The 21,999-nt window shown below is 41.3% G+C and overlaps 1 protein-coding gene across 2 annotated transcripts in view; it reads right to left on the reverse strand.

The window, feature by feature from the left end:
- PRR7 (proline rich 7, synaptic) overlaps positions 1-21,280 on the reverse strand; it is a 113,383-nt gene extending 92,103 nt beyond the window's left edge. Inside the window, exon 1 of one of the 2 annotated variants that reach the window (XM_077472541.1) lies at positions 20,296-21,280. The gene's annotated coding sequence lies outside the window, so the exon portion shown is untranslated. Of the gene's footprint in view, positions 1-20,223 lie in introns of both variants that reach the window. The other variant, XM_077472540.1, reaches the window with a different exon arrangement.
- Between the last annotated feature and the right edge of the window lie 719 nt (positions 21,281-21,999).

The following is a 21,999-nucleotide window of genomic DNA, read 5'->3' on the forward strand; positions in this document are numbered from 1 at the left end:
ATGTGTCTGCCATAATGTTGCAGTCCCGATAAAAATCGCAGATAGCCGCCATTACTAGTAAAAAAATAATAATAATAATAAAAATGCCATAAAACTATCCCCTATTTTGTAGACGCTATAACTTTTGCTCAAACTAATCAATATAGGCTTATTGCGATTTTACTTTTTTACCAGTATCAATATCTAAGTAAATGAGTAGTCCATAAACTTGGTTCTATAAAGATCTAGACGACTAAACCCCTGTTTTAACGCATACTGTTAGACAGGATAAATTGGTTGGTTTCAGGCTGGTCGGTAGGTTGAGCTGGGAATTTTCTTTGGTTTTGTTTGATAACTATATTGAGTGTAGTGTGGCACCAACATAAACTATTTCTTTCCTTCTGTATATATATTTTACTAGATTTTTTATTTTTAATATGAAGGTCCATTGTATTGCCCCTGAGGAAGGACAATTCTCAAAATATGTCGGACACATGTGGGCAATATATGCGCTTCACGTGGGATGAATATGTTAGAACATACGTTGTGCCACAGGTATATACACAACAATGTCTCTGCAAGCAAAATATGATGTTTAACAGTTTCCAGCCTGTGTATGACCTTTCTTGTTGTTGTTAGCTTTGTTGATTCTACACCGTGGCTCTCATATCATATATGGTGCCTTTAAAGTCCTTGTCATCCACTGTTTTGTTTGTACTTATGTGATGACTTCAGAACAGCTCCCCCTCTCCTCATCTCCCTAACATATGGAGGAGGTGTTCTGTAATTTACAGAGGTGAATAGGTGGGGCTGATAATAAGGTTAAAGATTTCAGTGTAACAGAAGCCGAGTGTACAGGAACACACAAGCTTAGTGGATTTCTTGCAGGAGCAACAAGTATTTTTTGCATAGATTTAACAAAATTAGAACAAAATATTTGGTTATATACTAAAAGAAAAACACTCAAAGAAAACTGGGAAAAAAACAACAGATGCTGTTTGAAACAAATACAAAAATATACAAATAAATAATTTTTCAAGTGCTCTGCCTTCTTTTTTTTTATTTCAAAGCACCACAGTATGAAGATTATTCCAAAGGCCTGAAATGTTCCCCCCCAGACCAGTGTTTCCATATACAATTCCCTAGAGGTGAATGACCTTTCTTTTTAGAAAATGCCTCAATCAATTTTGATATTAAAAAGATCCTCCTTGGACTTGCCATCTCCTCAGACTTTTCCTAATTATATTAATTTAATACATTGATCCACTGAAGGGAAGCCCGGGTGTTCCCTCGGGTGACCATGGTTGGTATACCAGAAGGTATACCATATCGTTCTTTGTAACCAACGTCCAGAGTTAATCTTATGGAAAAGGTTCATTGACTATGTCTTTTTATATGGGATGTGATCTCCACTCTGTTAATGCATTCCTAGTTTTTTTGAATGCTAACAACAGGGGGATAGCTCTTAGTCATGAGCCAAGTCCTACTGATATTCATTTCCTGAATTTGAAAATTTCAATACAATAGGGTAGAATCGCCACCTCTACCTTATTTAAACAGACTGACAGGAATGAGTACATTCCGTTGGAATCCTTGGTTAATGGCTGTACCTAAAGGCCAATTTTTGCACCTGAAACGTAACCGTATCCATCTGGATGACTACTTAAGTGACGCATCTATTTTGAGAACTAGGTTTCTGGCCAAAGGTTACAATGAAAGGGTTCTGGACTGTATTATACAGGAAGTTGGCAACCGGGATTGTCAGTAGTTGTTAACTGATAACCCCCTTCGGGGTGGCAATTTTGATCATTTCGGGTTGGCTTTTTTACCAATTACTCGAACCATCATTGGGTCATTAAAAGGATAATCATATAAAGTATATTCTAGTTCACATGTAAAAATATGATTTCGTGCAGTGCATGACATTAAAGTAGAACTGTAGCCAAAAGTTTTTTTTATTTTTTTTTATTTTGGATAAAGCATAGGAGGGTTATAACCCTTGTCAGATTTTTCTTCCCCGTTTGTGTCAAATTGCAGAGATTTCCTATCACATCCTGTCACATAGGAAGTGAGAGGAAATCCCTGCCAATTAAGGGAACCTCTTGGGGACCCCCAGGTCACCAGAACTAGTGTCCCTATTAGTAGATTTCCCCTCTATCACTTTTCTAGGGAGAATCCAAAATGTGTAATTTTCTTTTATTTTCACTTTCAATGATAATGATCAAGATAATGGTAAACAGGGCAAATAGAGAGGGTGCACCACCATAATAGGGGCGCAGACAGCAGTAAAAACTGACAAGCTTTCTAATTCTATCCAAAACAAAAAAAAAGTTTTGTCTTTAGTTATACCTTAAGTAAAAACATCTTTTTTATCTGTCTTATAGGTTCAGTGCAGGGTAGCGACATGTATAACTTTCAATCATGTCTTTGTGATGGAATGAGCCTTCTGTAGTGATAATGTGGGCCGTAAGACTATCATGCGGCTGCCCCATTTATGTAAGTACTGATTTGTATCTCCAACGCTCAGAAGCAGGATCATTTTGCAGACAGAATGTGTTTCTTGCTACAGGCCCAGTACCTTTTTCTTTCAAAAGCGCTATTGCATTACATTATACAGTATATGACCATTTAGATCTATTCAAGAATCTGTGGTATACACTGGAATTTTATTTTCAGTTTGGCACTCCTAAAGGTTAAAGGGATTGTAAAGTGAATTTTTTTTATTTTTTTAAATAACAAACATGTTATACTTACCTCCACTGTGCAGCTCGTTTTGCACAGAGTGGCCCCAAACCTGCTCTTCTGGGGTCTCTCGGCGGCTGTCTTTGCTTCTTTCTGCAAGTGCTTCTCACGTTCATGTGAGCTCCCTCGCATGGTGAGAAGCATCTGCAGGCGCGCTCCTGTGATACAGCCGGCGGCTATAGCCGCTCGCTGTATCACACGGCCCTGCCCCCCGGCGCTCCACGTTAGTGGATGTGATTGACAGCAGCACGAGCCAATGGCTGCGCTGCTTTCCATCCATCCACTCCAGCCAATCAGCAGCCAGGCTGAACAGGGGAAAGGACGTCGGGGGACGAGCGCGGGACTTTCGAGGGGTGAGGTAAGTAAAACGGGGAGGCTGGGGGTGCCGGGACTGTCAGATGTTTTTTCACCTTAATGCATAAAATGCATTAAGGTGAAAAAACATTTACCTTTACAACCCCTTTAACTCCAGGCAAATAAAACACAAATGAATGCAGTAACATGTTCATTAAAGTAAAGGTATTTAAAATGAAGCTAGTGTGAGTACATGAATTTGAATAGATAAGAGCTCAAATCCTACGCACGACAGCAGTCAGAGAGGGAGGGTCAGAACTATGAGCGAATGAGGTGTGCTGTTTTACGTGTGCTGACTGGGAACATGCTGACAGGAGGAGAAGACAAATGTATGAGCCCATCAATTTGCTGTTTTTTTTATTGTCCAGGCAGACAATATCCTATGACAGTCAAAACAAATGCCATATACATTACAGTAGCGACAACACTGAAGAAATGACACTTTGCTACAATGTAAAGTAGTGAGTGTACAGCTTGTATAACAGTGTAAATTTGCTGTCCCCTCAAAATAACTTAACACACAGCCATTAATGTCTAAACCGCTGCCAACAAAAGTGAGTACACCCCTAAGTGCAAATGTTCAAATTGGGCCCAATTAGCCATTTCCCTCCCCGTCTCAGGGGTGAATGGGGAGCAAGTGTGTTAAATTTGGTGTCATACTGGTCACTGGAACATGGCACCTCATGGCAAAGAACTCTCTGAGGATCTGAAAAAAATAATTGTTGTTCTACATAAAGATGGCCTAGGCTATAAAACACTGGTCTGCACGTTAGTCTAGCAATCTCTCTGTTCCTGTCATACACCTTTTGTATGCCTGAGGTAATCAGGTTTTCACATTATTTCAGGTCGGTCTGCACTTAAATTTTTTTTCCTCCCACTGGTGGTCACACTATTTCCCTTATTTCTCACTTCACTTTCCAATTCATCCTTGGGCTTCTGGTCTTAGCCCCTGACTCCTATCTCACTTTTGGGTTGTTTTCATCCACCCTTTCACCCCCCCCCCCCCCGCCAAGCATTTTTACTTGGGTTCACTTTTCTATTTAATCCACATCTAGATCGCTTGGGGTTTCTATGCCTTTCCCGGTTGATGCTTGCGGGGCGCTTCGGGTGAGTCATCCGCCATGGATCCTGTTGTGGGGTACTTTCCTATGGATGGCTTTGGTGCCTGGTACTACACCATCACCACATGAACTATGGAGTAGTCAACAGGTATATGGTTTGGGGGTTTCATATCCCACCCTTATATACGTTTGCCTATATTATATCATTTCAGCTCAATCTCTTACTTATAGATACATCTTGTGCTTTCTCCTGAGGAGTGGCCTCCCAGCCACGAAACGCGTAGAGCTGCCATATACTATGCTTTCAATCAATATTATCTGAAACCCACGTTTACCTTCAATATTTTATCATTATGGGACCAAGGAGCTCACGGAGCCCAAGGAGGTTTCACAAGTATTACCAGATATTACTGCTCAAATCTAATATATATTTTGGTGAACTTTGGAAGTTTCCTTGCTTGCCATAGCATGTGCTACTATATTATGACTTGATGTACCATATTACTGTATTGCCATGATATTATTGCTATGTGTATCTACCTGTTATGCTCAATTGAATTCTAGGGCAATCAATAAAAATTCCAATATGTTTACCAATTTACCACTTTTGCAGCCAAGTACTTCATATAAAGTCCCACCTCCTTGCCCCCCTCCTTCTTTAACACTGAAGAAATTACAGTTTTCTACAATGTAAAGTAGTGAGTGTACAGCTTGTATAACAGTGTAAATTTGCTGTCCATTCAAAATAACTCAACACATAGCCATTAACGTCTAAACCACTGCCAACAAAAGTGAGTACACCCCTAAGTGAAAATGTTCAAATTGGGCCCAATTAACCATTTTCCCTCCCCGGTGTTATGTGACTCGTTAGTGTTACAAGGTCTCAGGGGGGAATGGGGAGCAGGTGTGTTAAATGTGGTGTTATCACTCTCACTCTCTCATACTGGTCACTGCAAGTTCAACATGGCACCTCATGGCAAAGAACTCTCTGAGGATCTGAAAAAAATAATTGTTGCTCTACATAAATATGGCCTGAGCTATAAAAAGATTACAAAGACCCTGAAACTGAGCTGCAGCACGGTGGCCAAGACAATACAGTGGTTTAACAGGACAGGTTCCACTCAGAACAGGCCTCACAAAAGAATTTGAATGCATGTGCTCAGCGTCATATCCAGAGGTTGTCTTTGGGAAATAGACGTATGAGTGCTGCCAGCATTGCTGTAGAGGTTGAAGTGGTGGGGCGTCAGCCTGTCAGTGCTCAGACCATATGCCACACACTGCATCAAATTGGTCTGTATGGCTGTTTTCCCAGAAGGAAACCTCTTCTAAAGATGATTCACAAGAAAGCCTGCAAACAGTTTGCTGAAGACAAGCAGACTAAGGACATGGATTACTGGAACCATGTCCTGTGGTCTGATGAGACTAAGATAAACTTATTTGGTTCAGGTAGTGTCAAGCGTGTGTGGTGGCAACCAGGTGAGGAGTACTAAACCCTATTGAGCATCTGTGGGGCATCCTCAAACAGAAGGCATAGGAGTGCAAGCTCTCTAACATCCACCAGCTTCTGATGTCGTCATGGAGGAGTGGAAGAAGACTCCAGTGGCAACCTGTGAAGCTCTGGTGAACTCCATACCCAAGAGGGTTAAGGCAGTGACGGAAAATAATGGTGACCACACAAAATATTGACACTTTAGGCCCAATTTGGACATTTTCACTTTGAGGTGTACTCACTTTTTATGCCAGCGGTTTAGACATTAATGGCTGTTTGAGTTATTTTGAGGGGACAGCAAATTTACACTATTATACAAGCTGTACACTCACTATGTTACATTGTAGAAAAGTGTAATTTCAGTGTTGTCACATGAAGATATAATAAAATATTTACAAAAATGTGAGGGGTGTACTCACTTTTTTTTGTGAGATACTGTATATTGTCAAAAGTATTGTGACGCCTGCCTTTACACGCACATGAACTTTAAAGCAGAGTTCTACCCAAAATTGGAAGTTCCGCTTTAAGGACTCTTGACCCCCTGACATGCCCCATTTGGCATGTCATTTTTTTTTTGGGGAGGGGGGGAGTGGCTACCTAGTTTTGACAGGTACCCAGCTCTCACTTCTGCTCCCTTCCTGCAATCTTCTGGGACACATCACAGGTACCAGAAGATTGCCCAGCCATTCAGGATGCGCAGCACGATTTGCACACCCAGCTGTGAAGCCACAAGCTGTCACAGTCAGCTGCCCACACTAGTGATGCCGGCGCCGGTGAGATGCTGGGGAGAGAACTGAGGCTTCGGGCAGCGGCATCACTGGATCATGGGACAGGTGAGTGTGTGTTTATTAAAAGTCAGCAGCTACAGTTTTACAGTCTGACTTTTAATAAACACAGAAATGGCTGGGACTCCGCTTTAATGGCATCCCAGTTCTAGCCCATATGGTTCAATATTGAGTTGGTCCACCCTTTACAGCTATAACAGCTTCAACTCTTCTGGGAAGGCTATCCACAAGGTTTAGGAGTGTGTCTATGGGAATGTTTGACCATTCTTTCACAAGTGCATTTGTGAAGTCAGGCACTGTTGGATGAGAACGAGTCTCCACTCTAATTTATCCCAAAGGTGTTCTATTGGGTTGAGGTCAGGACTTTGTGCAGGCCAGTCAAGTTCCTCCAACCCAAACTCTCTCATCCATGTCTTTATGGATCTTGATTTGTAATTTGTACCTTGCTCTCTCTTCATTGGCTCTCTGGCCGTGGTTGACAACAGCAGGAGCCAATGGCTCCCACTACTGTGTGAGTCAATGAGGAGGGAGAGACCAGGAGCGCTGCAGCTCTTATGTACCTCACTAGATCGATATGGGGCTCAGTCAAATGTAAGTATGGGCTGCACCCAGAAGGTTTTTTACTTTAATGCATAGAATGCAGTGTTGTATTATCCATGTGTGCAGGGTGTGCAGTGCACATTGGCCCAGAGGGAAGGGGGCCCATTGTGCCCTGACACACATGGCACATGTGGAGTAAATCGCTGTTAGTCCTAAATATGTCCTTGGGTCCCATAATTTCTACCAGAGGAGCCCAAGAGGTAGTAGCAAGGATGTACTTTTTTCATTGTCAGCCAAGAGGCGGAGGCACCTGCGTTGCATTTGCCTATGCTTGGATCGAAGGTCCATCTGCCCCGCAGACTCTTTGTAGCCCTGGCAGAGTGATACTGTAGCTTCCTCACTCATTATTGGCCGATGGAAGGCAGGGTTATAGCCAGCAGTGTTTCAGAGGATTCAGAGCGGGAATATAGTGCTCAGGTGGCAGTGGTGGCACTATTAGAGAAGGAGGAATATGCAGTACACATGCTGCAGATAATGTTCTTTGAAGGGCTTTAATTCATTGTATACTATTCCTGCTCCTGACAGGGGTAGTATATAGTGAAAACACTATCTGCAGCCACAGCTCACTCAGCACCTGTGATTATCATTATTATCATGATGATCAAACAGTACGGCTTGTACTGTGTGTTCATCATCTTGATAATGGATGATCACAGGTGCTAAGTGAGATGATTATTGTTAGAGGCTGTTTACACTTGTGTTTGGGAGATAGCAAAAATGCACATTTAGGGCCACACTAGAACACGGAGTGGGAAATCTGGCGTGCTGTGCATGTTTCCTGAACCGTGTTCAAAATGCACTGCATTTGTGATTCATTTGAGAGATTTAATACTCTATTTGTACTGGTGACTATTTTACAGAAAAGGAAAGTAAGGGAAAATGCAACAGTTTGGATCTGTCTTGTACACACGGTCGGACATTACGATGGACAATGTCTGATAGGACCGTGTTGTTGGATAATCCGACAGAGTGTGGGCTCCATCGGACTGTTTCCGTCGGAGTATCCGACGGACCAAGTTTTCCAGCTGAGCTATAAAATTTTCCGACAACATGATCCGAGCGGACTTTGTCCGATCATGTGTAGAGAATTCTGATCGGACAAAGTGCCACGCATGCTCAGATCAAATTCCTAGACCAAAGCTATTGGCTACTAGCCTGAACGTAGTCCCGTCCTAATGAAATAATGTCATCACGTTAAGTACGATCGGATTTTCCGACAACTTTGTCCGACTGTGTGTATGCAACAGTTCCGGACAAAATCCGTCAGACAAAATCCGACGGATTTGGTTGTCGGAATGTCCGACCGTGTGTACAAGGGCTTAGGGGGATACTTTCAATAGGACATTTCTTTTATTGACATCAGTCTAAAGCTGGCCATACACAAAGCGAAAATTCAAAGGAGCCAGGTGGAAAATTGTTGGCCAAACAGCGTCCACATCGAAGCATATGCACTGTTTGTGTATTTTTACAACTGCCTGGGCCTGCTCTCAAAATACATTAACCACAGCAGGAGATTTGTTCATCTGTTCTTTATAGCCAGGTTAGAGGAATCTGTTAGATGACTTCCATTGAAGCCTGCAGGCTGAACAACACTAAATCTATATGTACTTAACCACACTCCCTTTAAGCCACGCCCAACATTTAACAGAATTTAAACCATGCCCACATTTTGCGGCACCACGCTGCATTTTTATCTTTCTTGATGCCTAGGGCCCACTTTTAATCTTGCCTCCGCCAAGTTACAGCTTCCTTCACTGTGTATATGTGAGGGTTTACAAGCACTTCTACATAGCTGCTTCATTGCTGTTCCCAAACAGATTATAACCTCCCTTGAAAGTTACACATCATAGATTCAGGGAGCAGACCCAGCTACCCATCCAAAATATGAGAAAGGAATACAAGTTGTTTTCTTATATCTGTTCCATAAGTGCATACAACACTTGATGATCATGTCTGAAATTCAGACCTGTCCTTTCTCCTGTGCAGACTTCCAGAGTTACCTCAATGAGCCTAACTAGCCTTCTAGTTGTTATTTTGGGAATGCTTAGTGTCTATGTTGAAAAGTACAGGATAGGAGGAAGGTAATGACAAAGGCATTGCCCATCAGGAGCACCGGCACTTACCCCATCTATAGTGTGCAGTGTTTCACCCGGGCAGCGGGCAGCAGTTTTCCCTTCCCCTGCTTTCCTCCTGGGCATCATGGGCAGGGGCTTCCCCTTCCCCTGCTCTCCTCCACAGGCATCACATCGGCGACTTCCCCGTCCCCTGCTCTCCTCCGCAGGCATCACTGCAGCTTCTGCCATGCCTCTGCCATGCGTCTCTTCTCTCCTACTTCTAGGCCAATTGGACTGCGTGTCCTTTTGGCTAATCAGGAAATAGGTCTCAGACCCACTTCCAGATTGGCCGGGAGGAGAATTAGTGTGACAATAGCGAATATTCGTTTGTAATTGTCACACAACTGGGTGGGATCAGGGCCCAGTGCTCTGCACCCTGAGCCCACCCTTATTTGAAGCCTATTACAGCCTCTGGCTCTAATCACGTGCTTAAAAAAAACAATGGAATCCATGTGTCCGGCGCCCTGCATGTAGATTAGGCAGGCCGACCTCATGGATGGGGGGGCTGGTGCCCCTGCACCCCTAATGGATGGGCCACCACTTCTGAATCTGAATAAGTCACAGCTCCAGTTGTCTGTCAGGTCTGACACAGGCAGCTACAGTTCAGAGTGAGGGCAGAGTCCCTTATCTTCTCCCCAACTCCGGTGACATTAAGAATAGTACACACAGGAAATTGTTTTTTATTTTTTTGTTCAACCCAAACAAACAAAAAAAATTAGGAGGTCGCTGTACTAACTATACAATGTTAGTACAACGATCTTCCCCGCTGTGCTATTGTGTTCTGATCGTGGGACACTCCAATGAGCGCTGATCAGCTACTGGTTTTCCAGCATGATCGTTTGACTGTTGCACAAGTAGTTGTACACATGGACTTAAAGTTGGCTGGTAACTGATGAACCCACAATTTTCAGCTGATTTTCAGCCCGTGTGTACCTAGCATTACACAGCTGAGGGTGGGCTTCCTCTCACTCTGAACTGCCCGGTTTGACCAGTGAGTGTTTAATGAAGGATCTGTACTTATTAGAGACAATTTGTACTGGCGGGAGAGATACAGTATGTACTGGAGGGGATCTAAACAGGGGAGCTGTGCTGATGGGCAGGTGTACTAAGGTGGGAAGGGAGAGCTGTGCTGGGGGAAGCTGTAAAAAGGAGTAGACATGTGCAGAATTAAAAAAAATGTTTAACTTTGTATGGATTTGTTAAGTTTAAAATGTAGTTTAGTTACATTTGTTATGTTAGGACGATTTGTTTTTGTAATTCGATTTGTTTTTGTTTTCAATTCAATTCAATTTTTTATGTCCATATGCTAATTGAATTTGATTTGAATTTGAATCGATATTGATTTCAATCAAATATCCAAAAATTAGTTAGGTACTACTTGTTCATAATTTGTTTAAATATTTGTGATTTTATCATATAAAAATATGTTTTCACAACATGAAAGCATCCATTATGGGCCCAACAAAATATGTAACATGAAATTACTATTGTTATCATTATTATAATTTATAAAAAGTTTTCAAACTAATATTCACGTTTACTGGACCTCAAACACCTTGATGCTATACGTGAAATACCACTAAATTTGTCTATTGGAAACTATTGTGGCAACTTTAGGAGTTGTATAAAAATGTCATTACTATTACTAACATGAATATCCTGTGATCGAATATACTATCTTTTTGTATACCTTAACACACACATGCATAACAATTAAGTTGAGTATAGTCATTACAAGCATGTTATGCCTTCACTTGTGCACACCATCCATTGCTACGAGAATAGGGTTGGGGGGGACAAGAAGCATTCAAATGAGTATTCTATACATATACAATGCCATTTAAGAAGATCCAATGAGTTATATGCTGGTAATGGTAATGGATTGGATAGGTACTGTACAATAGATTCCTATTTTATATTTTGCACAATTTAAGCACAGTAGATCTGTACCACTGCATTTTAAGCCTGCTTGCATTCTCATCATCAAGTAATGTAATCTATGAAAACAATGGTGGCAGTTTTATTAGGCAAGTTAGTGCAAGAGATTAGACGAGCATACCAAGTGCACTAATAGTAACCCTAATCCATGCCAAATCATTACATTCATTTTTCATTAGAGATTAGTGGAAGGTTATTTCAAGTTGATTAATATGAATAGGATTAACTTTAATTTATATATCATAACTGGTTCTTGCCATATGCTTATGTCCCCCCAAAAAATATGCTTTTTGGTGATTATACAATAGCTGAGGAAGCCTTGTCAGTTAACATTGTACCCTCCCCTGTGGCCAAAAGGGATAATTTTTTTGATGAAGTTGGAAATGTCCCATTTGGCCCCAAATTTTCTTCTAACTGGGTATGACCATATCTGTGGAATGGTAAGTCTACCCTGTATCAGATTTGTCAATCACTAATAGGGCCTACACATTATATGATAATCAGAGGGAAAATTCTTTATTTGGAATGATCATAAGAATATGTGAAGTGTTCTAAGTTATAAAATAAATATCTGACTTCAGCTTCGAGGAAGGGGTCTTTGTTTATGTCTGCTGGTGGGTCCATTGATGCTGGCTGCTAGGGAATCTATTGTTGCTGGAGGGGATCTATTTTTGCAGTGAGGTCTATTGTTGCTGGGGAGGTCTATTGTTGCTGGTGGGGATCTATTTTTCCTGGGGATGGGTCCTATATTGCAGGGAGTCAATTGTTTACTGATGCTGGTTGTTGGGGGTCCATTGTTGCTGGGGTGTATCTATTGTTGCTAGATCTATTTTACTGCCTTTCTTGTTATCATTAACAATTCCATACAAAATACTTAGCACCACAAAATTATACTTGGTTCTGTATTCTCTAAAAGAGGTGGTACTGGGAGGTGGGTAAGGGGTGGAACCAAGGAACGGTGGTCACAGGTGGGTAGGGGGTGGAGTCAAGGGCTGACTCAGAAGGCAGGAGTTCCTGCACCTATTCTCTGAGAAAAAAACGCCCTAGGCCTGGGTAGCTGGAGGTATAAGTAAATATCTATCTGCAAAAATAAACCTTCATCTTGTACCCTCTTGTCTACTTACCCTACCTATTAATCAATAAAGTTACCCATCACATTACAGGACTAACAGGGAGGTTCATGATGTGGAAAAGAGTAGACCTAAATCTAACCATTCATGGCAAAGTTGAGCATCAATCAACTCTGTACTGGGGAGGGAGATTGGTACTAAGGTGAGCTGTGCTGGGGTAAGCTGTAGTAAGTGTGGGGGATGGGATTGTACTAGGAGGAGCTGCATTAAGGGGAGCTTTACTGGATGGAAGATCTGTACAGGTTCTGAAGTCCTGACTCCTGTGCTCTGTGCATTATGTGAGCTTGATTCCAGCACATTTGCTACAGAGTAGTGCAAGGACCTCGACTGAAGTTTTACCATAGAGCAGCAACACTGGCCAGGGTGCTTCATTCATTTCAAGTAGGAAAAACCAGGGGGTCACCCTTAGACACCACCATATTACCTATACAGCCTAAGACACTCTTTGGATGTTAACATTCACACATTCTAAATCTGGATAATAACCCCCATTACTTCCAGCACAAGCCCAGTACTGGACTTACATATGTCACTCTTTCTTAATATCGACAATACTAGGTCCACAATTTACTATACTAGAAAATCCACGGTTTAATATCAGGCGCCTAGGGTTTCTGACAGAAAGGATTTTTCTGGCCCTACAATAGTCATATAATCGTTTAAAATCAGTATTGACTCTACAAGGACTCCAACATATCTGTACCTTTTTAGAGAAATACTGTTTACTTATAGACTTCAAAGTTTTACAAATGTTATACCAGTAGCACTTACCCCCAAAGGAGTGATTGATGTGCTGGGTCTCCTGTTTTTGTGCCTATGACTCTATGAACAGCACCACACCCTCTGCCTCACGTGGTGAGTGAGGAATGTTTGTTGCTGATATCAGAATATACACCCCTGTGACTTATGGTGGATAGGCATCCGGAATGATAAAATATATGGTTCAACAATAGTAAATTAAAACTATATATACCCAGTATATATATCACACTACCCCCATAGGAGCTGCTGGATGGAATGGATCCTCTGTTCTTAGTCCCAACCTTCTGAAGAACCCCCCCCCCCCCAACACACCAGGTTGACTGTACAAACAATATCACAGGAATTCCATGAAAGTAATACTTAGTACCCAACAATAGTGTTATATCAAATATATATCCTTCCTGCTTCTCTGCTTTCCTGTGTATGACCTCAGCTCCGTTTATGATCACACTTCTGCCTACTCCCTGGCTTATCTTCCCATGTATGACCTCAGCTACCATACTGACTATGTCTCCTCAGTCTGATCCTGCTTGCCTGACCTTGCTTCTGCCTCTGGTTTTACCTTGCTTGTGGTCGCTGCCTTGGTCCCTCTACACTTCCAGGGACAAAAGAGTTTCTGTCATTAATCCTACCAGTCCAGCTGACAGTTGTCCTGTGCTGTGGTCTTCACTGCAAGCAACTTCCAGCGCATCAACCTAAATGGCACTCATACTTCTTTGAGCCTAGTGCTCCCTGTTCTCACCTCCTGGGGTGTTTGGCGCTTAGACGCAAGGGAAGCTCTCTCGCCAGACTGACCTCCAACCAGGTGTGTGACATGGTGCTGCGCTGCCCCAGGTGTTCTCACTCCCAGTCTCAGGCTTGGATCTCCACCGGGATGACAAATATCCAGACAGAGCTGCTCTCTCCCTCTCACGGTGCCAAGAGGAGGAACTTTTCCAGACAGTTTATTTAAAATCATCTCTCTACTCCTCCTACTGCACAGTGCCTATTGGGATCTGTAGTGTAAGGAATCTATTGATACCATTACATGGCTGCCATCTCAAACTACAACTCTCTGGACTCTCAGCACTCTGCATAGAAGTCTATATACTTGCTTGGCTTAAGTTCTCTTCCTGCTGGCCAGGGGATAATGGTGCAGCATAGCATCAGTATCTCAATAGAGGAAGAGATTAATAAAAAGCAACGTCTCCTTCTCCGTATTGCTGTAGCCCAGCACCTGGCTACATACCCCCCTAAAACTATTTGGTCCCCAAAAATGGGTTGAAACCCTTCAAGCACATTTCATCCATAACATCAACTTTATTGGAACAAGTAAGTGAAAGTGGACCTTTAGTAATTTTTTTAACTTTCCATTTATTAAATCTTCTGCCCTCGTTGTTTTAACTTTGGATAGTAAAAAGTTTTTTTTCTGCCAGTAAATACCTTATACAGCCCACTTCCTGTTTCTTGTCTGGTAAAAACCCTAGGCTTATGACATCATGCACAGCTCTCTCTCTCACTCTCGTGAGAGTTTGCCAGGAAGGGAGAGGGGATGAGTTATAAGAGGGCCAATGAGGGCTGCAGATCTGGAGGTGTGCCTCTGTGTGTATGTATAAATCCAGGAAGTGAACAGGCAGCAGCTTCAGCTGCCCACAGGTAAAATGGGTGCAGCCAGATAGTGGAGGGAGATTTCTGCAGCATATTGGGCAATTACAGAATCATAGTATATATAAAATAATATGCAAAGTGGTTGGAGGGAAGCTTTAGAATGGCAAAGATGTTTTTATTACAAGTGATGTGAGCAGACTGCAGTTCCTCTTTAAGATGAACATCAATTAGCATGTACACTTTGAAGTTGCCCTTCTGGCTTCCCGGGGAACAGTTTCTGCAATCCTTTCAGAACTTCAGCAGTTAAGTCAGACACAGTCTCTCTGTTAGGGCATTGTGCCCTGAAATGCTCAGCTTCCCTGCAATGATAACTTCTTATTACAGGGGGTGAGAACATATCTTCTTGTTTGGTTTCTTTCTCTGAAGTTAGAGTGGACACAGTCTGCTTCATATCTGTCAGAGACTTTTGCATGCTCGTATGGGCCTCCATTACTTGCATCATGATTTGTTGCATTTTCATCTGTGCCTCCTGGGTCAACAAATCATTTGCTGCAGATTCCATTGAGACTCTGGGGTTAGATGTGGTCAGCTTCCAACTCCATCATTTGCTCATCATCACCATCATAGATTAAAGCCACCACTTTGAGCTACCAATACAAAAACTTTCTCTTACTTAATTGGTGACTTGCTCGAAGTAGCTTGATTTTGACTCTTCTTGCTTAACAGACCCTCCTCCTCTCAAATTTTCTTCACTAGTTCTGGATAGGTGGGAGCAGATCTGGGTGCCCAGTAAGCACTTGTAAGACCACGTAGTCCTCTCATGGATCTAGACAATTTTTTTTAAAGATTTGATGTAGGACCTTGTCTATGTAAGTTATGAAGTTAGAAAGCTTCCCCCTCTTTGCTGGTGAATGTGTTTGAACGTTTTTAATAAATTGGGAAGTTTCTCTACTCATCTAAACACAACATACAACACCTTAATATGGTCCGAGGCTACACAGTCCTGCTTTTCCCAAGTTGAAGTTACAAATCACTTTAGCAGCAGTACCCCTGAGACTCTCACTAATTCTCTGTTTCATTAAAGCCTCAGGGATTTCTCACTCTTCTAGTTCTCATGAAGCCTAGTCCATCCATGTTTCAAAGTCTTCTTCTCCAGATGGAACTGCGAAGAACTGAGAAGAACCTTAGCTTCCGATATCCATGATTGATGGGGAGAGAGTTCTCCACTAACCTCCCCACATCAGTAAAGAAGGAATCAGGAGTCAACCCTGACACATAGCTGGATTAAACATGCTTCGGCTTCCTCTGTCGGGTGGACACAGTCTCCCAAAAGTTGGGCACTCCACTCTTAAGTTACTGTAAACCTCAGAAATGAAAAATGACCAAAACACATCCTGCTATAGCCTCAATTTAAAGCACTGAGTGTGGTTTCTGTTTCCTCTATCTTTCTTCTGCTATCTGCATTAGTCACTTCTGACAGGTTATTCCAGCATCACAGAATCTCAGGAGAAGCCCCCTCCCCTCAGCTCACAGCCTGTGATTGACATCCTCAGCTGTGTATGAGACTGTATAGAGGGCAGGTGTGTCCTTTCTCTCCACTCATGTTTCATATTACATTTAGCTCTCCTCTCTATTCTGTACAGTGTGTGATCTCAGATCCCCACCCCTACCTGCTGAAGCTGAGAAATAGCCTTGAATCTGTCTGTTTTAGAAGACTATAGAGATGAGAGGGCTGTAGATAAACATGTACAACTTATGTAGAAGGAGTTGTTTCATCTCTGTATATCACCTTAGGATAGTCACCTCACTGGATATATGTGAGGGTTTACAACCAATTTAACCTTTTTCAGATTGTTAGACTGTCTTCAAGAACGCCATTACATTAATACCCTAATACTGCTGATGATGCGCTACAACTATAGTAAAGTCAAAGCCCTCTGGGACCCATTACTCTACATATACACATAGCACATTATTTAGGGAAGTACCTTTAACTCCCCAAAGTTAGCTCTCTTACTGATACTTTCGGGACATATAGCATCTATTAAGAAACCTCCCCAAAAGGAACCATAATATTGCTATTGGTCAATGGTCATATTATTTGTAGACATTTTAGAATCACAAAAAATGCCATCCCTGAATGAATAGATCAGGGATCTGCAATTAGCGGACCTCCAGCTGTTGCAGAACTACAAATCCCATGAGGCATAGCGAGACTCTGACAGCCACAAGTATGACACCCAGAGACAGAGGCATGATGGGACTTGTAGTTTTGCAACAGCTGGAGGTCTGCTAATTGCAGATCCCTGGAATAGATTAAATTTCTAAAAATACTCTGAAACTAAAATATAATGATGCCTCTGACAATGATAATACCTTTGCGTGAAAAATTAAGATTTGCATTGGCTTATAAAGGCCCAGTTGGCCACATTCACTCATCTGGAAGTGAATTTGTTTGAAGTTGGACCTTATCATAGTTTCAATACCAGCTCAGACATCATTCAGGCCTCCATCAGCAATGAAAAACTGCAGTTTAAGCCCCCCCCCCCCCCCAATTGCTTGCACAACCAGCTGGAAAGGGCTTTCTTGCATTATGTATGTAAGGGTACTCTTTCTCATGCTCTTATCTTACCGCTGACTGAAAACAGCGGTGATGATTGGTAGCCAATGACTGTGACCTAGGCTGAGAGCTAAAATAGCAATGTAAATTTGTCATGCTTTCATGTGCCTTACTGATTTATGTGAAGTACTGTTTTTTTTTTGATAGTTCTGCTTTAAATGACTGTACAATTATGTAGTGTTAAAAAATAACTATCTGTGCTGCTCATAATATTTTCTCATATGTCTATTTGAAATGTATATGAGGTCAATGTTATTTTTTTTTTATTAAAATGTCTAAAAGAATTATTGTCAGTGCCCATAATCAGATGGTCAATTTAATTTTCAAACCTGCACTGTAAAATGACAGTTAAAGAATAGCCAAAATCAAAGTACTTTTTTTCATTTTGGATAGAATTTGGTTAAAGTTGTTCTGTGCCATCTGTGTCTTATTATGGAGATTTCCCTTCACTTTCTGTCCTGTAGACTCAACATGAAGTAAGGGTGGGGAATTCTTTTTAGACATTTTTCAAGGTAAGTGTCCCCATTGGAAAAATTCCCATCCATTCCTGTTCATGTGGCAACTCAATATTTTGGATTCACTCTTACTTTCATTCTTCGTGACATTGGTGATCATTACAATTATAGAGTGAATCTCCCTAACAAGAACACAAACCCCACATCACTCCAATCCAAATCTTGAAAAAAAAAAGACTTAACTTTTCACTGAATATGTACAATACAGACTGTTAAAAAAAATCAGTTTACCAGACGTTTGCCTGAAATCATTCATTTTTGCAGTCAGTGCACAATTAAAAAAGACGCACTTGTAAAACGCACTTAAACCCAGTCATTGAAACAATTTACCTTCATGGTAGATAATCCTAATGAATGTTGACAATAAATAAGAAACCATAGCTTTGGTTTAATTATGTATGTATTTAAAGCTTTAAACTCCAAGAAGAAAAACTTTAATTGAAATACATTACTCAATAGCCACAAAGGATATAAACCTACATTGTGTACACCAATTGCTTTTACAAATCGAGATTTTACTTTATAAATATATCAGTGACATCAACACTGTGTTGCACACAGCCTGTGTAGAGACCAGAGCTGTGGGAGGGGCCCAACAACTCCACCCACTACAGGCTGCCCACAGAGAACTACAGGAGGGGGTGGAGACAAGACCAGTGCCCTGCACGAGTAGAGAGAGCAGCAGTGACTAGTCTTTATTACAGGAACATCCTGCATAGAGGCAGAGTGTCACATTCACCTCTTTTTCTACAGATCTGGAAGAAAAACACAAAGCACACCAAGATTTAAATAATAATTTGCGTGCCTCTTGTATTTAGACAATATTTACTTAACCTGGAGTTTAGCTTTAAATCTGAGTATATAAAATTAGATGCTAATTAGCCTGACCACAAATGTAGAGGTGTTCTAAATCATACTTAGCTCTTCAGTTCCCTAATTTTATATGTCTGGATTTTAAAATATCAGCAGGTTTAAGAAGAGAACAACCTCTGAACTTGAATGGATGAACTCGCCAAGGCCCACCAGCCTATCACACATGTGTGCGTATGTCTTTAGAAGATCAGCAGTAGAAGGCACAACTCAAAGTAGTAACTTTAATAGACATAAACAGATAAACAAATCAATTTGTCAATAGTCGTAATCTAGCAAATTCAATGAATCAAAGGCTTATTTTCAGTTCTCCTGAATATGTACATTTAGATTTGTCCAGTCAGGGGAAATCAAGCAATCAAGATTCATGATTCTCTGTATAGTGGCATGCGCAAACTCAGTTGAATTGAATATTTGCATTCCTTCAAGATGAGATTTGCGTAATTCTTTGGATTCCTAAAACAATTTGTTCATTTTTAGACATAGATGTTTTACTAATATTTACATGCAGTACTGGTAGGCAACAAAACATCTGAAAGACAATTGATTTGAATTAATTTCTACATTTAGCATAATAATTTAGCTTTTCTTACTTTTTATGGAACCTTTATCAAATATATATAAATTTATTTATTTTTTTATTTTTATTTTTTTAGAAATAACTTCTTAAAAGTAACAATATGAATACCATGTCACGTGGCAGCATGATTATATACTTGCCCTGGTACGTAGCCTATAACCATACAGGAAAGTTTCACACGATACCAAAGAAAATGTTAAGTTCCTGTTTCTTACTCCAGTTGCCTTTATTGTGTGTATTAAATGGCTGTGTAGTAGTTAGAGTTATGTCTGGAAGACTGCAGAGAAGCATATAGGTGTCTGGTGTATACCAAAAATGCGAAAAAGTCCAAATGTGCTTTTTACAGTGCAGCTAAGTATGCTACAGTATGGGCAATGCCTATCGTGTGAGTTACCATGCACAGCAATTGCACAATTAAGCTTGCAATAATGAAGTAAAATCAAGATATTCAGCATAGCATAAGGCCCATATCATTTAGGTATTATGTACATATTGAGAGTTTGTTTAGATAAATATGCATTTGTAAGAAAAGAGTTTATATGTAGTGTTTATTGAAATACCAGTAAAAATCCATGTTTAATTCATATGGTGTATGCTACTTCTATCCTAGGATCCACATCCATAGCACATTCGTTAGCAACAGAGTAGAAGCAACAGGGAGATGCATCAAATCTACAGAATAACAAATAGAGACATTATGGACAACCCGATCTAATAATCAGACTTTGCCAATACATAGTTTGCTGCCTCCATTATACACACACATTTAATATTGCCTCCATATGGTGGTAGCAGAAAACTGTGTATACTTCTGTTATCTCTCCAAAAATGTATATATGTATATACATATACACACACATACATACATACTATATATATATATATATATATATATATATATATATATATATATATATATATATATATATATATATATATATATATATATATATATATATATAAAACAATCATGCATACATTGTACACCGTCAGCTACCCCTCCATGCAGCATGCAATGCAATGCTGTACATCTATGCATGACACATAGGTATAATCCCCCCCCCCCCCCTTCACATCCTGTTATACATCAGACTCACCTCTTATTGTGTCCCCAATGATATATCACCCCTTATCCTATTGCCCCTCCCTTTGCAGAGGTTCCCTGGTACCTGAGGTTGTAGGGTAGCCTTGTGATTGGAAGCAAAGCTCTGCAGGAGACAGGCAGACAGAATGGTGCCAGCCTTTTGTTGCCTGGTACACTGAGCTGACAGTCTGTCTTCCTCCTTCCTACAACTCCCACCCCCAGATTTGGCTTGTGAAGGTTTGAGCCTCCCTGGGCTGTGTTCTTGTCTCAGTAAACGACTGCAGCTCCTCTGATGTGTGGTGTTGGTGGCACACTCCAAGGGACATGCAACATCTTATTCAGTGCCCGCAGCTGGGGAGTCTGGCAATATCTTTCAGGCACCAAAAACCTTGTTTAAAGTCCACCCACAGGCTGTAGAATCAGCAGGCACCAGTTAAACCAGTTCAATTGTGAAGGGTTGCAGCAGGCGGCTGGGGGTTCCTATCTCTACTGAGTAGTGACGAAGAGAGAATTCCCTTCTGCTTCCATTTCCTCACCTGATTTAATGCCCCTTGTTCTGTGTGCCTGCCTAGTTGTCATCATCATCATCATCATCATCATCAGCCCTGTTTGCCAGCACCACGTCTCCTCTCACTCTTGCTTTCTGTGATTCCTCCTCTCCCCCTCCTTATGATTTTCACTCATTTTCCGCTGTGCCTTATGGCAGTTCTTATTTGCTTCCTCTGTACGTCTGTCTTGTAGACATCACTCTGTTTTGTCAAAGTGCCTTTTTTTTTCTTCTTTTCCTCCTTTAGTCTATTTCTTACCTTTATTCTTATTTTTACACTCAATGATCTCAAAATTGCGTTTCATTGATCCAAGCAAGATCATTTTCCTTTTGCTTTACAGCGTCTCCTATTTCCTGGTCTCGTTTGCGATTTCCATTTTCTCTTTTTTTTTTCCCCCCTATAACTCGTGCCTAGCTTTTTTTTTTTTTCTTGTTCTTTTCCCTCCCTCAGCTTTGCAGTTTGCCACTCTCGCAAATCCTCTAGTTTTATCTGTCTCTTTACCTTTCTGTCACACCAGAGAGCGCTCCCTGTCTTAAGGATTACACGCATCCACACGCGCTTTCCTTTATCCTTGAGGGATAAACTGTCTGTGTCCCCAGTGCCTGGGTTCCCTTCTTTCACACTCCTCCTAACCCACCTCCTCCTCCAGCAATAATTTCCCTTTTTCCCCGCTCCTCCCATTAGTACACCAAGAGCATCTTGCTTAATTGATTACATTAAATATCTTCGATTTAATCGAACTCCCCGTGTACGACGAACGAATGGGCACAGAACGAGCACAGTAGGTGCCTATGTGGTATGACGGTGTGGGTGTAATGATTGCTTGTGCTGTTCTGTGTGTGCACACGTGCAATGTATATGTGTTGGCATGTGTTGCCGAATTCCTATTCATTACACTGCTCCCAGCTGTTGTCATGGTAACAGAGTATCCAGGAAATCACGACGCTCACAGGCACACAATGTGTCAGCACTGCTTTAGGAAAGGCAGTTGGGGGTGTTGAGGGGAAAAGTGCTTTAATAACTGGTCTTATTATATACAGAAAATTAGTCTGGGAGGGGAAGTGGACTACCGGAGAGATGGAAAGCTTTGTGTCCGGTCTTGTGTTTTCTGCATGAGAGAGCATCGGAAACAAGTTGTTCTTTCTCTGCATGTCAGGCCCAGGGTTACATGGTTACATATTACATATGTTAAACATATACATATACATACATATTTTAAAGACAATATGAGCATCTCTCTA

Source organism: Lithobates pipiens, unplaced genomic scaffold, assembly GCF_037356315.1.
Source record: "Lithobates pipiens isolate NorthernLeopardFrog02 unplaced genomic scaffold, aLitPip1_a1.2 Scaffold_8, whole genome shotgun sequence".
Classification (NCBI taxonomy): Eukaryota; Metazoa; Chordata; class Amphibia; order Anura; family Ranidae; genus Lithobates; species Lithobates pipiens.